Here is an 18,129-nt window from a genome sequence, read left to right on the forward strand (position 1 = left end):
CAATATAAAAACAGTTACATAGAAACTAGTAATGAATGAAAATGAGTAAAATTAACTGTTAAAGGTTAGTACTATTAGTGGACCAGCAGCACGCACAATCATGTGTGCTTACGGACTGTATCCCTTGCAGACTGTATTGATATATATTGATATATAATGTAGGAAGCAGAATATTAATAACAGAAAGAAACAACCCTTTTGTGTGAATGAGTGTAAATGGGGGAGGGAGGTTTTTTGGGTTGGTGCACTAATTGTAAGTGTATCTTGTGTTTTTTATGTTGATTTAATAAAAAAATTAAAAAAAAAACGATACCGATAATAAAAAACCGATACCGATAATTTCCGATATTACATTTTAACGCATATATCGGCCGATAATATCGGCAGGCCGATAATATCGGCAGGCCGATAATATCGGCAGGCCGATATTCTCTACTAAAAACTGATCAAACCTGTCTTTATACGCGGGCTTTGTAACGTTTAAAAAAATAATCTTTTAAGATTTGTGGCTTGCACAGCCCTTTGAGACACTCGTGATTTAGGGCTATATAAGTCAACATTGATTGATTGATGGATTTCCAACATCTTTTATGCGTGTACCAGCCTTTAGTTGGTGAATACCTCCCGCCAGGGACTTCTGCTTTGTTTGTGTTCAACTTCCTGCCGGGGAAACAGCGAGCACGGCCATGATAGCCTCATTAGCCGCACCTTTTGTTGCCTTTTCAACAGAGATTCTCATTCAATTCCAATTATTGTTTGCTCCCGTTGACAGTCCCCTTAGACCAGGGGTGTCCAAAGTGCGGCCCGGGGGCCATTTGCGGCCCGCAGCTAATTGTTTACCGGCCCGCCACACATTCTGCAAAAATTGCAAAATTGATAATATTGCAAAAATTTAAAAAAACATTTTAAAAAAGTGGATTGAGGTGAAATCTAATAATAAAAAGTTGTAATGTTGACACAAAGCTGCCATGCAGGCTGTTTTTCTCTCTCTTTTGTCTTTGTTTATTTTTCTTTCTTTTTTTGCCATTTCTAAAAAAAAATCTGTTATAATGAATTATTACTTAAAAAATATCGCTTTAAAATGTTTTATGTGGAAAAAATATTGCATATATTGTGTGGTTGCCATAAAAAAACATCAAAGTTTTATTTGACAAAAGAGCATAATACAAACAAAATAATAGTTCAAACATAAAATCGACAGATACATCTGAAGTTCATCTCGTAATTTAAGTGTTAAAAGTAAAAAAAAACCTAATAAAAATGTATCACTTTATGAGTGGGGGACCTTTTGGATCCATAATATATTTAGTAGGATTTTATTTAACATTTCACTGATTACTCAAAAATAATAAATAATTAAAATCAATGGTGTTCTGCATTGTTGATCTTTTAGGGCTCTAATTACTAAATACTGCATATTTCAGTTTTACTATAAAAAACTTAAGTTGTCTGACAGAAAAGGCATAAAACCTTTTTTTTTTATTTTTTTTTTAACTTTATATCAACCTCAAGTTGATATAGAGATTTACTGTAAGTGTTAAATAAAAATAAAAAATAATAATTTGACTTATTTTTAACAGTTTAATGACTGAGACCCTTTATGGTCCCCGGGAGCCCTAAAGGTTAAAAAAAAATAAAAAAAATCCATATATTTTGTTGAGGTTTGAAAATGAAAATGATCAAAATGGCCCCCGCATGCTTACATTTGTCCGTGTGCGGCCCTCAGTGGAAAAAGTTTGGACACCCCTGCCTTAGACTGAATGCCAGCGGATTTATTTGTTCTCCCCCCTTGCCCTCTTTTCTCTCGACTGAGAGATTTTTTTTTCTTTCCGCTCGATGATTCTGAACATGTTTTCTTGCTTTGAGCTGGCAAGTCCGAATACCGACGTCCTCTGCAGTGGACATTTCCGGAGCGATGTCCACTGTAAAGGACGGCGGTTCTCAGACAGAGTAGTAAAAACTGACTACTGCATTTTTTTTTTGATTGATTGAGACTTTTATTAGTAGATTGCACAGTACAGTACATATTCCGTGCAATTGACCACTAAATGGTAACACCCCAATAAGTTTTTCAACTTGTTTAAGTCGGGGGTCCAACCTGCAACATGCAACCTGTAGATTCTCGCTTTCATAAGGTGTTCAGCTCTCGCTTTTGCCAAAAGTGCAACAGTCCCTAAAAGTTAGAGGAAGGCAACGACGGCGGCAAAAACTTCATCTTCATTTGGCAGCGGCGCGGAGGCCATTAGCGGCTGCCTCTTTAGCTCAAAACAGGACGCGGCGTAGCGTGACGGGGACACCTTCATGTTTCGCCGCGGCAGCCGCGAATCTTTGACCTCCATCTTTGAGGCGTTTGCGAGTCCAAAAAAAAGAAAAAAAGAAAAGAATAGAAATCCCAGCGTCCTAATTAATTACGAGGGAGTAAAGAATGTTTGGCGAGCCAAATTGCTTTAAATCCCCAAACACGGCCTGAAAGTCAGTCATTGTCAAACGTGCGCTCAAAGGTTAGTTTGCTTTTGGTGAGGACATCTTGTAAACTGAGGATGGATGTACAAAACCCAAAACCAGTGAAGTTGGCACGTTGTGTAAATGGTAAATAAAAACAATGATTTGCAAACCCTTTTCAACTTATATTCAATTGAATAGACGGCAAAGACAGGATACTTAACGTTCCAACTGGAAAACGTTGTTATTTTTTGCAAATATTAGCTCATTTGGAATTTGGTGCCTGCAACATGTTTCAAAAAAGCTGGCACGAGTGGCAAAAAAGACGGAGAAAGTTGAGGAACGCTCATCAAACACGTATTTGGCACATCCCACGAGTGAACAGGCTAATTGGGAACAGGTGGGTGCCATGATTGGGTATAAAAGCAGCTTCCATGAAATGCTCAGTCATTCACAAACAAGGACGGGGGCGAGGGTCACCACTTTGTGAACAAACGAGTGAGCAAATTGTCCAACAGTTTAAGAACAACATTTCTCAACCAGCTATTGCAAGGAATTTAGGGATTTCACCATCTACGCTCCGTAATATCATCAAAAGGCTCAGAGAATCTGGAGTAATCACTGCACGTAAGCGATGATATTACGGACCTTCGATCCCTCAGGCAGTACTGCATCAAAAAACGACATCAGCGTGTAAAGGATATCTCCACATGGGTTCAGGAACACTTCAGAAAACCACTGTCAGCAACTACAGTTGGTTATACATCTGTAAGTGCAAGTTACAATTCTACTATGCAAAGTGAAGGCCATTTATCAACAACACCCAGAAACGCCGCCGGCTTCGCTGGGCCCGTGCTCATCTAAGATGGACTGATGCAAAGTGGAAAAGCGTCCTGTGGTTTGACGAGTCCACATTTCAAATTGTTTTTGGATCTGTGGACGGATCCTACAGACCAAAGAGGAAAACAACCATCCGGATTGTTCTAGGTTCAAAGTTCAAAAGCCAGCATCTGTGATGCTATAGGGGTGTATTAGTGCCCAAGACATGGGTAACTTACACGTCTTAATGCTGAAAGGTACATACAGGCTTTTGGAGCAACATATGTTGCCATCCAAGCAACGTTATCATGGACGCCCCTGCTTATTTCAGCGAGACAATGCCAAGCCACGTGTTACAACAGCGTGGCTTCATAGTAAAAGAGTGCGGGTACTAGACTGGCCTGTCTGTAGTCCAGACCTGTCTCCCATTGAAAATGTGTGGCACAATATGAAGTCTATTAAATAAAAAAATCCAAATAGATACAATCTTAGATAATTTCGTTTGGTGTAAATCTTTTTTTTTGTTTTTGTTTTTGCATAACGCCACTAGATAAACGTTGGTACAAAATGTCACACTTGGCAGAGCTAAAGATAGTTAATTATCTATACAAAGTTACACAAATACTTTGTATACATGATTCACTATCGTGCAAAAAATGTTCATACAAAGTTACATAAATACTTTTTTCTACATGTTTACTATCGTGCAAAAAAAGCACGCAAAATCATGGAGGGACTGCAAAACGCACACACATTGCAAAAAAAAACATTTATTTGCAAAAGCAGTGGCTTCAAAGAGCTCTCGCCTTGGTAATTTGAGTGAGTGTTACAGTGGGAGGGGGATTCATTAGGCCCCGTTCATTTTAGGTTAGTCAAGATTTATACTACATTTATACAGAAATGCTGGAGGACAGCAAAGACTTATTGTGGAGCAAAGACAGCGTCTACAATGTACATCCGAACATGACATGACAATCAACAACTGAAAAATTCTTGATTGCTAAAACAAAATAGATGCGGGAAATATTAAATAATATAAACTTAATATAATATAAAATTAGAGTTTGCTTGAATTGTTGTAAATCAGATGATGTATTCAATTTGTGGTATTGAATACTACTTTTTTTTTAAAAAACACAATAAAACATCTTCTGCACAATAACTGAACAAAAGCAAAACTACTTTTGGGTCTCGGGATGCAACGATAGGAAAGGTTCTTATCACGATTATTGTGACCAAAATGAGTATGGTATAGTTGAGTGAGCTCAGAAAGTACTTACAAACACACCGAAACAAGTTTTATTTTTTACAACATGATTGTGTATTCATGTTAGCATCCAAGCTAACAAGCGGAAATGAGCACAATCGTTTTTTTTTCCCTTCTGTTCACTACTTTTGTTTTACCTCTCTTTTTGAAAAGTAGCGGTTATTTGCTTTTTATGTCGTGATTATGTACAGGTTGCGTCTTCATGGCGTAAGGAAGACATGAAACTGCTACAGGAAAATACCAAAAAAAAGAGGAAAAGCCACGAAAATAAGAGCGCAAAGACAAGAACTAAAACACTACACACAGGAAAACAGCAAAAAACTCAAAATAAGTCAGGGTGTGATGTGACAGTACACCTACTTTGAGACAAGAGCTATATTGATGCATGCTTGGTTATGGTTTAAAGTCGTATCCAACAATTGCGACAACGACTTTTTACTGTCAACTGAGTTTCGTTTTTTAATGATTTCTGCTGGTGGTGTGCCTCCGCATTTTTTCAACACAAAAAAAATGTGCATTACTAACATAAGAACGCCATTACCCAGCATGCCACACTAGTGAAGAGCATGCCTGCAGCGGGATGTTTTTGATGAGCACCTTGTGGAGTAAACTTTAAAGGCCTACTGAAATGAATTTTTTTTATTTAAACGGGGATAGCAGATCTATTCTATGTGTCATACTTGATCATTTCGCGATATTGCCATATTTTTGCTGAAAGGATTTAGTATAGAACAACGACGATAAAGATTGCAACTTTTGGTATCTGATAAAAAAAAGGCTTGCCCCTACCGGAAGTAGCGTGACGTAGTCAGTTGAACATATACGCAAAGTTCCCTATTGTTTACAATGATGGCCGCATGAAGTGAGAGAGATTCGGACCGAGAAAGCGACAATTTCCCCATTAATTTGAGCGAGGATGAAAGATTTGTGGATGAGTAAAGTGCAAGTGAAGGACTAGTGGGGAGTTGAAGCTATTCAGATAGGGAAGATGCTGTAAGAGCCGGGGGTGACCTGATATTCAGCTGGGAATGACTACAACAGTAAATAAACACAAGACATATATATACTCTATTAGCCACAACACAACCAGGCTTATATTTAATATGCCACAAATTAATCCTGCATAAAAACACCTGCGTGTTTGTTATGCTAGCTCCTAGCTCCTCTGCTAGCTCCTAGCTCCATAGAACACGCCAATACAATTCAAACACCTGATCAACACACACCATCACTCAGCCCAAAAGACCGTTTCCTTAACCCAAGGTTCATAAAGCTTATATATTTTTAAAAAGTTACGTACGTGACGCGCACATACGGTCAAGTTATCGAATGTTTAGCAGCCAAGGCTGCATACTCACGGTACCTGATATTCAGCTGGGAATGACTACAACAGTAAATAAACACAAGACATATATATACTCTATTAGCCACAACACAACCAGGCTTATATTTAATATGCCACAAATTAATCCTGCATAATAACACCTGCGTGTTTGTTATGCTAGCTCCTAGCTCCTCTGCTAGCTCCTAGCTCCATAGAACACGCCAATACAATTCAAACACCTGATCAACACACACAATCACTCAGCCCAAAAGACCGTTCACCTAACCCAAGGTTCATAAAGCTTATATATTTTTAAAAAGTTACGTACGTGACGCGCACGTAGGTACGGTATGTGTTATGCTAGCTCCTCTGCTAGCTCCTAGCTCCATAGAACACGCCAATACAATTCAAACACATGATCAACACACACAATCACTCAGCCCAAAAGACCGTTCACCTAATCCAAGGTTCATAAAGCTTATATATTTTTAAAAAGTTACGTACGTGACGCGCACGTAGGTACGGTACGTGTTATGCTAGCTCCTCTGCTAGCTCCTAGCTCCATAGAACACGCCAATACAATTCAAACACATGATCAACACACACAATCACTCAGCCCAAAAGACCGTTCACCTAACCCAAGGTTCATAGAGCTTATATATTTTAAAAAAGTTACGTACATACGCAAAAAAAAGCCAAAGCTGCATACTCACAGTAGCACGTCTGCGTCTTTGTCATCCAAATCAAAGTAATCCTGGTAAGAGTCTGTGTTGTCCCAGTTCTCTACAGGCGTCTGTGTATCCAAATCAAAAGTCCTCCTGGTTAGAGTCTCTGTTATCCGAGTTCTTCCATCTTGACTGCATCTTTCGGGAATGTAAACAAAGAAGCGCCGGCTGTGTACTGTTGTGGCTGACTACGTTCGAAAAATACGTCCATTTCGCACCGACAACTTTCTTCTTTGCTTGCTTGGCTTCCTTCTCCATAATGCAATGAACATGATTGAAACAGATTCACGAACACAGATGTCCAGAATACTGTGGAATTATGAAATGAAAACAGAGCTTTTTCGTATCGACTTCAATGTGGAAGGCATACCCGTGTTCGCCGGGCTACGTCACGCGCATACGTCATCCTCAGAGGCGTTTCGAACCGGAAGTTTAGCGGCAAATTTAAAATGTCACTTTATAAGTTAACCCGGCCGTATTGGCATGTGTTATAATGTTAAGATTTCATCATTGATATATAAACTATCAGACTGCGTGGTCGGTAGTAGTGGCTTTCAGTAGGCCTTTAAGAACTCAGCCAACACGCCTCGTCTGCATCTTTTATGATTAGACAAGACAACACATACCGTATATTTCGGACTATAAGTCACAGTTTTTTTCATAGTTTGGCCGGGGGTGCGACTTATACTCAGGAGCAAATTATGTGTGAAATTATTAACACATTACCGTAAAATATCCAATAATATTATTCAGCTCATTCACGTAAGAGACTAGATGTATAAGATTTCATGGGATTTAGCGATTAGGAGTGACAGATTGTTTGGTAAACGTATAGCATGTTCTATATGTTATAGTTATTTGAATGACTCTTACCATAATATATTACGTTAACATACCAGGCACCTTCTCAGTTGGTTATTTATGCGTCATATAACGTACACTTATTCAGCCTGTTGTTCACTATTCTTTTTTTAATTTTAAATTGCCTTTCAAATGTCTATTCTTGGTGTTGGGTTTTATCAAATACATTTCCCCAAAAAATGCGACTTATACTCCAGTGCGACTTATATATGTTTTTTTCCTTCTTTATTATGCATTTTCGGCCGGTGCGACTTATACTCCGGAGCGACTTATAGTCTGAAAAATACGGTACATCTTGTGAGACGATGTCGGCCAACCCCGGAAGCTTGAATGGGTTCTACAGATTGTGAGTTCAGATATTTTAACGACTTTTTACTGTCAGCTGAGTCTCGTTTTTTAATGATTTCTGCTGGTGGCGTGCCTCCGCATTTTTTCACAAAATTTTGGCTCACAAAAGGTTGAAAAACACTGCTGTAGAGGAACGCCGGTGTACGGAGCCCCTAAAGGGACATGGGGGAAAAAAATGTTTTTATTATTTTTTATTTTATTTTTTTTTTTTTAGACATGTATCTCGTGTGCAAGAGAAACTATCTCTTGCGCACGAGAAACTTTTTATAAAATTAAAAAAAGATTTATAATTATTATATATTTTTTTTTAGACATGTATCTCGTGCGCACGAGAAACTATCTCGTGACACATGTCAAAAAATTTTTTTTTTTAAATTATAAATCAGTTTCTTTTTATAAAATTATAAAAAAAAGAAAACATTTATAATTTTTCATTTTTTTTTAGACATGTGTGCACGAGAAACTATCTCGTGTGCACGAGAAACTATCTCATACAAAATATCTCAAAATACATGTCTAAAAAAAAAAAAAAATTATAAATCTTTTTTTTTTTATAGTTTTATAAAAAGTTTCTCGTGCGCACGAGATAGTTTCTTTTTATAAAATTATTTTAAAAAAATCAAAAAAATGTATGACTTTTTTTTTTTTTTTTTTTTTTTAGACATGTATCTCGTGCGCACGAGAAAGTTTCTCATGCGCACGAGATACATGTCTGACAAAAATAAATAAATAAAATAAATCTTTAAAAAAAAAAAAAAATTATAAAAACTTTCTTGTGCGCACGAGCTTGTTTTTTTAATAAAATTATTTAAATTTTTTTTTAAAAATGTATGACTTTTTTTTTCTTTTTTTTTTTTTTTGACATGTATCTCCTGCACACAAGAAACTTTCTCGTGCGCACGAGATACATGTCTAAAAAAAAATTTAAAAAAATTATACATTCCCCCCCCCCCCCCCAATGTCCCTTTAGGGGCTCCGTACCGTTGTCATTGACGCGTACTTTAAGGCCTTTGGAGGCCTCCATTAGCGGGCTCGGCGGGGAATACGCACCCTCAGTCAGTCAGTATGCAGAGCCAAGATGCGGATGGGGAAAAAAAACCCCACCTCAATAGAACGAGTGGACAATCGGCCGTATCAAGGCCATCTCTCCATTGACTCCTCGAAAAATACAGCGAAAGTTCAAAGTTGGGGCTCAATCATTCACACGCTCGCACGGAAAGCCTATTTGAATTTTAAGCAGCCTGAAAGGGCGGAAAAAAAAAAAAAAAAAGATGAGATCCATCGCTCTCTGAGGGGGGATTCATCAAAGAAATGACTTCCCATATCAACAATAGAAATTACCTGACAATATGCAATTGTCCTAGCCACATATTCAGGGAGCCTTATGGGCCAGGAGGGACTATTTAGCAGGTGATTCACATTAATGTGGAGGAGAGGGAGGCCTCTGAATTTCGATGATGCGCACAATGCCCTTAAATCCTTCGCTGCTTTTGCAGCCTCTAATAGGATGAGCAGAGGACACAAAAGATTTCTGTCTGTGCAGCCGCACAATCCCGTTCTCCGGCCGCCGCTTCATGAATCAGGGCTAATAGATTATGCTAATCCCGGGGGCGTAAATTCGCCGTGATCAATGACTTTAGTTGGCGTTGGAAAACGGCGAAAACAAGTTTTTTTCCCCCCTCTCTCTCGTTAAGGCACGATTAATTCAGAATTGGATCCCGGCCTAAATGCTGCACATCATTTGCTACTTTTTGTTGTTTGCAAGGCGGAAGGATCTCTGGTGTGCAGCACAAACGACAGCATGTGGCGTGTGGGGTGTTTTCATAATAAATGTCAATGCACGGGGGTCTGACAGGTGGAAAAATGCCACCATCTAGAGCAAATTAAGGCCCCTGTTAAGCTTTTCAATCATTCCCAAATATATTTTTTTAGATCTTTAAGATGGAAACTGTAGCTGCCATTATGATGTGCAGTGATGTTTCCAAATGTTGAACTATACAAAGTATTTCAATGGTTGGAATCTGCGCTTTTGCATGATATGTTGTCAATATTCAGTGTTCTATCGTTCATAGATAATATTGTAAATCCCGGAAAAAAATGTAAAATTCCATTACAATTTTTTAAGGCGGTCTGTCGTAACGTTTTTAGCATTCAATCAGACATTATTGTGAGGTTTTGTATTAGTGTTCCTAAAATATAGATATACCGGCCCCCAGACACATTTTTTTTTCTCTAAATTTGGCCCCTCGAGTCAAAATATTTGCCGGGGCTTCATCTAGAGGTCAATGTTGGAAGCTCCATACATCCATATCCATACATCCATATCCATACAAGCACAGCATGCACTTATACGACCCAATCCAAACAACCTTTCATAGTCAAGGTGCAGAAAAAAATAGTCAAAAAGCACAAAGAGTACACACATCACACAACTTGTTCACTAAAATTTGTAGATATCAAAAAATAAATAATAAAAAATTAATTAATTGCAAGGCATGATGGGAAAAATGCATGCTTGATATTTCTGATTGATTACAAAGCTTTAAAGAGGTCGTCATGGAAGTAAACGAGGTCTATTGTTGTCAAGTATTTTATATATATATATATATATATATATATATATATATATATATATATATATATATATATATATATATATATATATATATATATATATATATATATATATATAAAAATGTTTGAAGCTCAGGTCATTGACCAAGATGTGTACATCCATATCCATACAAGCACAGCATGTACTTATACGACCCAATCCAAAGAACCTTTCATAGTCATGGTGCAGAAAAAAATTGTCAACCAGCACAAAAAGTGCACACATCACACAACTTCTCCACTAAAATTTGTAGCTATCAAAAAAAAAAACCTGTCTCAGCACCATAAAAAATTACAGCCATTCAAATTAATTGCAAGGCATGATGGGAAAAATACATGCTTGATATTTCTGATTGATTACAAAGCTTTAAAGAGGTCGTCATGGAAGTAAACAAGGTCTATTGTTGTCAAGTATTATATATATATATATATATATATATATATATATATATATATATATATATATATATATATATATATATATATATATATATATATATATAAATATATATATATATATATATATATATATATATATATATATATATATATATATATATATATATATATATATATATATATATATATAAATGTTGGAAGCTCAGGTCATTGACCAAGATGTGTACATCCATATCCATACAAGCACAGCATGTACCTATACGACCCAATCCAAACAACCTTTCATAGTCATGGTGCAGAAAAAAAAATTGTCAACCAGCACAAAAAGTACACACATCACACAACTTGTTCACTAAAATTTGTAGATATCAAAAAATAAATAAATAATAAAAAATTAATTAATTGCAAGGCATGATGGGAAAAATGCATGCTTGATATTTCTGATTGATTACAAAGCTTTAAAGAGGTCGTCATGGAAGTAAACAAGGTCTATTGTTGTCTAGTATTTTATATATACAGTATATATATATATATATATATATATATATATATATATATATATATATATATATATATATATATATATATATATATATATATATAAAAATGTTGGAAGCTCAGGTCATTGACCAAGATGTGTACATCCATATCCATACAAGCACAGCATGTACTTTTACGACCCAATCCAAAGAACCTTTCATAGTCATGGTGCAGAAAAAAATTGTCAACCAGCACAAAAAGTACACACATCACACAACTTGTTCACTAAAATTTGTAGCTATCAAAAAAAAAAAAAAAAAACCTGTCTCAGCACCATAAACAATTACAGCCATTCAAATTAATTGCAAGGCATGATGGGAAAAATGCATGCTTGATATTTCTGATTGATTACAAAGCTTTAAAGAGGTCGTCATGGAAGTAAACAAGGTCTATTGTTGTCAAGTATTATATATATATATATATATATATATATATATATATATATATATATATATATATATATATATATATATATATATATATATATATATATATATATATATATATACATATATATATATATATATAAATGTTGGAAGCTCAGGTCATTGACCAAGATGTGTACATCCATATCCATACAAGCACAGCATGTACCTATACGACCCAATCCAAACAACCTTTCATAGTCATGGTGCAGAAAAAAAAATTGTCAACCAGCACAAAAAGTACACACATCACACAACTTGTTCACTAAAATTTGTAGATATCAAAAAATAAATAAATAATAAAAAATTAATTAATTGCAAGGCATGATGGGAAAAATGCATGCTTGATATTTCTGATTGATTACAAAGCTTTAAAGAGGTCGTCATGGAAGTAAACAAGGTCTATTGTTGTCTAGTATTTTATATATACAGTATATATATATATATATATATATATATATATATATATATATATATATATATATATATATATATATATATATATATATATATATATATATATATATAAAAATGTTGGAAGCTCAGGTCATTGACCAAGATGTGTACATCCATATCCATACAAGCACAGCATGCACTTTTACGACCCAATCCAAAGAACCTTTCATAGTCATGGTGCAGAAAAAAATTGTCAACCAGCACAAAAAGTACACACATCACACAACTTGTTCACTAAAATTTGTAGCTATCAAAAAAAAAAAAAAAAAACCTGTCTCAGCACCATAAAAAATTACAGCCATTCAAATTAATTGCAAGGCATGATGGGAAAAATGCATGCTTGATATTTCTGATTGATTACAAAGCTTTAAAGAGGTCGTCATGGAAGTAAACAAGGTCTATTGTTGTCAAGTATATATATATATATATATATATATATATATATATATATATATATATATATATATATATATATATATATATATATATATATATATATATATATATATATATATATATATATATATATATAATACTTGACAACAATAGACCTTGTATATATATATATATATATATATATATATATGTATATATATATATATATATATATATATATATAAATGTTGGAAGCTCAGGTCATTGACCAGAACGTGTACTTTCATAACCATACAAGCACATCATGTACCTATACAACCCAATCTAAACAACCTTTCATAGTCATGGTGCAGAAAAAAAATAGTCGACCAGCACAAAAAGTACACACATCACACAACTTGTTCACTAAAATTTGTAGATATCAAAAAAACCAAAAACGTCCCATCACCATAAAAACATTACAGCCCTTCAAATTAATTGCAAGGCATGATGGGAAAAATGCAAAACGCTCTCTCCACACACCATAGCTGCTTGATATTTCTGATTGATTACAAAGCTTTAAAGAGGTCGTCATGGAAGTAAACAAGGTCTATTTTTGTCAAGTATTTTATATAAATATATATATATGTATATATATATATACAGCCGTGGTCAAAAGTTTACATACACTTGTAAACAAAAATTGAGCTGTTTGGCCACAATACCCATCAATATGTTTGGAGGAGAAAAGGCGAGGTCTTTAATCCCAAGAAACACCAAACCTACCGTCAAGCATGGTGGTGGTTGTATTATGCTCTGGGCCTGTTTTGCTGCCAAAGGAACTGGTGTTTTACAGAGAGTAAATGGGACAATGAAAAAGGAGGATTACCTCCAAATTATTCAGGACAACCTAAAATCACCAGCCCGAAAGGTTGGGTCTTGGGCGCAGTTGGGTGTCAAAAGTGGTAAAGGATTGGCTAAATCAGGCTAGAATGAAGGTTTTAGAATGGCCTTCCCAAAGTCCTGACTTAAACGTGTGGACAATGCTGAAGAAACAAGTCCATGTCAGAAAACCAACACATTTAGCTGAACTGTACCAATTTTGTCAAGAGGAGTGGTCAATCAATCTTGTGGTCAGCTGGCAGAAACCTCCCGAGAACCTGCGTTATTTATTTTGTATTTTAGGGGAAGAATTGTTCTAATATGCAGCTGGCGAGCTAGCAGCTGATGTCCCTCCACAGTGCGAAGATGCTTCCAAGTCAGAAATCCTCACCTCCATGGTACCAGTAAGTAGCATTATCACTGGAGGACGAGGAATAGCTATTTAATTCAGCATGATATTTTTATATATTTTTGTTTTAGCTACTAAGGTTTTAGGAACTGTTAGGGATGGTTGTGGCCCTAAATTGGATTTGGATTTGATCAAGTATGCTGCAGACTTGCCTGAAATATGCTGCTAAGGACCCCTAAAAGCAAGCAGGGCCGCTTCTGGTTAAATTGGGGCCCAAAGTAGAATTTTGTTTTAGTCCCCCCATTACAACATATTTACACACTTTTGTAATTATGTAAAACGATTAGCTCCAGCACCCCCCGCAACCCTGAAAGGGACAAGCGGTAGAAAATGGATGGATGGATGGATTTCAACTAATTTGTTTTGTACTAGATCAAATTCACAGGAAATAAATTGTTATTTTGTTATTTTAACATAATGAGAAATAGAAATGTCCAGATCAACATTTTTGGTCTTTTATCCCAATCTGATTTCCTTGCTTCAGATCCGATTCCGATTTCGTGTCCCGATCCGATACTTTGACATTACCTTATAAAAATTAAAATGTTTTATAGCAAGTAGCTAAAGCAAACACAATAATACATTTTTTTAATAAAGCATATCTTATTAAATTTAGAATTTGCTCGAATTGTTGTAAATCAGATGATGTATTCAATTTGTGGTGTTGAATACTCCTTTTTTTTTTTTTTTTAACACGATATAACATATTGTGCACAATAACAAAACAACAGCAAAAAATACTTTTGGCTTTCGGGATGCAACGATAGGAAAAATCCTTATCACGATTATTGTGACCAAAATGATTACGGTATAGTTTGAGTGGGCTCAAAAACTACTTACAAACACACTGAAATATTCCAAACCAGTTTTATTTTTGCAACATGACAAGCGGAAATGAGCACAATCGCTGTTCACTACTTTTGTTTTACCTCTCTTTTGTAGCTACTTTTGTTTTACCTCTCTTTTGTAGCTGTTCTGTGCTTTTTATGTCGTGATTATGTACAGGTTGCGTCTTCATGTTACGACATTCCGTGTACGTGTCTGAGGCTAGCAGTTAGCACTTGGAGTAGCTGTAAGGTCGTGAATAAAACAGCTCGTTAAGACCTTCTCTTATTGTTACATCGACACATGACACTCCAGACCATACTTTTGTTTTGCTAGTCTCGTTTTAAAGCAACAAACTCAACAGCATTTAACGCCAAAGTGCGGCCCAGGGGCTTTTTGGGCCCCGCAGTTCATTTTCTATTGGCCTGCGACATATTCTAAAGGCAAAATAAACACATCCCGGGATATAACATTACACCAAAAAAACTAAGAAAGAAACATGCCACTGGCCCGTATCCTCCCAAAAATGGGACCTGAAAACCAAAATAGCCGACAACCCGTGTGTCTTCTGTGCGTCCTGTCATGATGAAGGTGTGTACAGATTTCATGCAAGATATTGTACCTTTTCAAGTGTGCAAAAGGGTTTTGGTTTTGGAAATGTTAATGATAATGATAGGAAAGAATAATAATAGGAAATGAAATATCTCAAGGAGGTTTAAATAGATCAGAGGTGCTCGCAGTTAATTTTTTTTACGGCCTGCGGCACATTATAAAAAAATACTGTTATAAATATAATGTTATTACTAATTGTTGACCTGCACAAGTCTCCACTTACTTGGCATCAAATATTCCACTTTGAAATATTTTTTGAGGAAAATATTGCATATTTTTGTGTGTGATTGTAATATAAAAAACTATGTTTTCTTTGACGAAATGGGCATAAAACAAGCAAAAACATACAAAATCATTTAAAAAAACCTTATAATCGATGGATAGATCTGAAGTTGATCTAGAGACTTAAGTGTTGAGAGTAGAAAATAAAAAATGTATTCATTATTTGTAACTATTATGAGCGGGGCATCTTTGTATCCCGAAATATTTAAGTATTTATTTTTTGTCAAACTGTCATTGCTCAAAAACTTTTAATGACTTAAAATCAATGTTGTTAGGAATTATTGACTTATTTAAGGCTCCAAATGCTTCACATTTTTGGGGCGAGAATATTGCATATTTTCAGTTTTTGCCATAAAAAACATGGCATTAACAAATATACAGTGTATGTATATATATATAGGTATATATGTATAGTTGAGGTTACTGTAGTTTATCCGTTATACAGTGGTCAATACCTGGGTAGAGCGGAATATACGTTAGGTCAGGAAAAAACCTGGTATATATGTTTGTATGTATATATGTATGTATATATATGTATGTATGTATGTACGTATATATGTATGTATATATGTATGTATATACTGTATGTATATATGTATGTATGTATGTATATACTGTATGTATATATGTATGTATGGTATATAGGTATGTATGTATGTATGTATATACTGTATGTATATATGTATATACTGTATGTATATATGTATGTATGTATGTATATATGTATGTATATACTGTATGTATATATGTATATACTGTATGTATATATGTATGTATGTATGTATATATGTATGTATGTATGTATATAGGTATGTATGTATGTATATATATATGTATGTATGTATGTATGTACACTACCGTTCAAAAGTTTGGGGTCACCCAAACAATTTTGTGGAATAGCCTTCATTTCTAAGGACAAGAATAGACTGTTGAGTTTCAGATGAAAGTTCTCTTTTTCTGGCCATTTTAAACGTTTAATTGACCCCACGAATGTGATGCTCCAGAAACTCAATCTGCTCAAAGGAAGGTCAGTTTTGTAGCTTCTGTAACGAGTTAAACTGTTTTCAGATGTGTAAACATGATTGCACAAGGGTTTTCTAATCATCAATTATCCTTCTGAGCCAATGAGCCAATGAGCAAACACATTGTACCATTAGAACACTGGAGTGATAGTTGCTGGAAATGGGCCTCTATACACCTATGTAGATATTGCACCAAAAACCAGACATTTGCAGCTAGAATAGTCATTTACCACATTAGCAATGTATAGAGTGTATTTCTTTAAAGTTAAGACTAGTTTAAAGTTATCTTCATTGAAAAATAAGGACATTTTAATGTGACCCCAAACTTTTGAACGGTAGTGTATGTATGTATGTATGTATATATGTATGTATGTATATACTGTATGTATATATGTATGTATATATGTATGTATATACTGTATGTATATATGTATGTATGTATGTATATATGTATGTATGTATATATGTATGTATATATGTATGTATGTATATAGGTATGTATATATACGTATATATGTACGTATATATGTATGTATATATGTATATACTATATGTATATATGTATGTATGTATGTATATATGTATGTATATAGGTATGTATGTATGTATGCATGTATGTATGTATGTATATATATATATATGTATGTATATATATATATATGTATATATATTTTTGTTGTTGTTGTTTTTTTTACTTTATATCGACATATAGACTGGAATTTGATCTTGAGATGTCCTGTGAGCGTTAATTAAAATGATAAAAATAATAATAATATATGATTTATTTTTAAAAGATTTTTAGAAATCAGATTTATAGTCAGAAATACAGTACTTTATTAATCCCTGGGGGGAAATTATGATTTAGAGACCCTTTTGGGTCCCCGGTAACAAAGCCCTAAAGGTAAAAAAAAAAAAAAATCTTTAAATGTTATTGGTCTTGATAATGGACAATATCAAAATGGCGCCTGCATGTTTTAAGTTTTTACTTAAAAAAAAAAAAGTTTGTCCAGCCTTGTATTCGATTTGTAATTTTATATTGATTGAACCTACATTGTATTGCTTTTAGTATCTTTAACGTGCAGAATGTGACAAACTGGCCTTCACTTTTTGCTGTTTGGACCGAGTTTTGCATGTCGAATATTTTTTTGTATTTGCGTGCAAGCAATCGGACAAACAGCTTATTTCCCGTGGCGGGGGAGGGGGGGGGGGTAATTCCAAACTTAAGTCTTCTCCGTAATAGCGACAAGCGACAAGAAAGCAATATTTCAATTAGCTGGGCAATCATTAAGTGTGACAAGGGGTTGGTGAGGGGTGAGGGGGGGAGGGTTGTTTGTAGGGTGACACGGGAGGGTGAAGTAAATGATCACGGTGTTAGAGTGAGGCGGCGGAGGTGCCAGAGCGTATTTACCGAGGCACATTACTCGTGTTCACCAAACCCCCCCCCCCCTTTTCTCCGCACTCGCCACCTTTCCAGGTGACAAAGTGAACAAATCACAGCGGCACCCGACCAGCGGTTGCTGCCGC

General features: G+C 35.2%; 1 protein-coding gene across 1 annotated transcript in view; it reads right to left on the bottom strand.

The window, feature by feature from the left end:
- Positions 1-18,129, bottom strand: part of LOC133655580 (paired box protein Pax-2a-like) — a 99,253-nt gene that overhangs the window by 13,060 nt on the left and 68,064 nt on the right. The window lies entirely within an intron of this gene.

Source organism: Entelurus aequoreus, linkage group LG08 (assembly GCF_033978785.1).
Source record: "Entelurus aequoreus isolate RoL-2023_Sb linkage group LG08, RoL_Eaeq_v1.1, whole genome shotgun sequence".
NCBI classification, from domain to species: Eukaryota; Metazoa; Chordata; class Actinopteri; order Syngnathiformes; family Syngnathidae; genus Entelurus; species Entelurus aequoreus.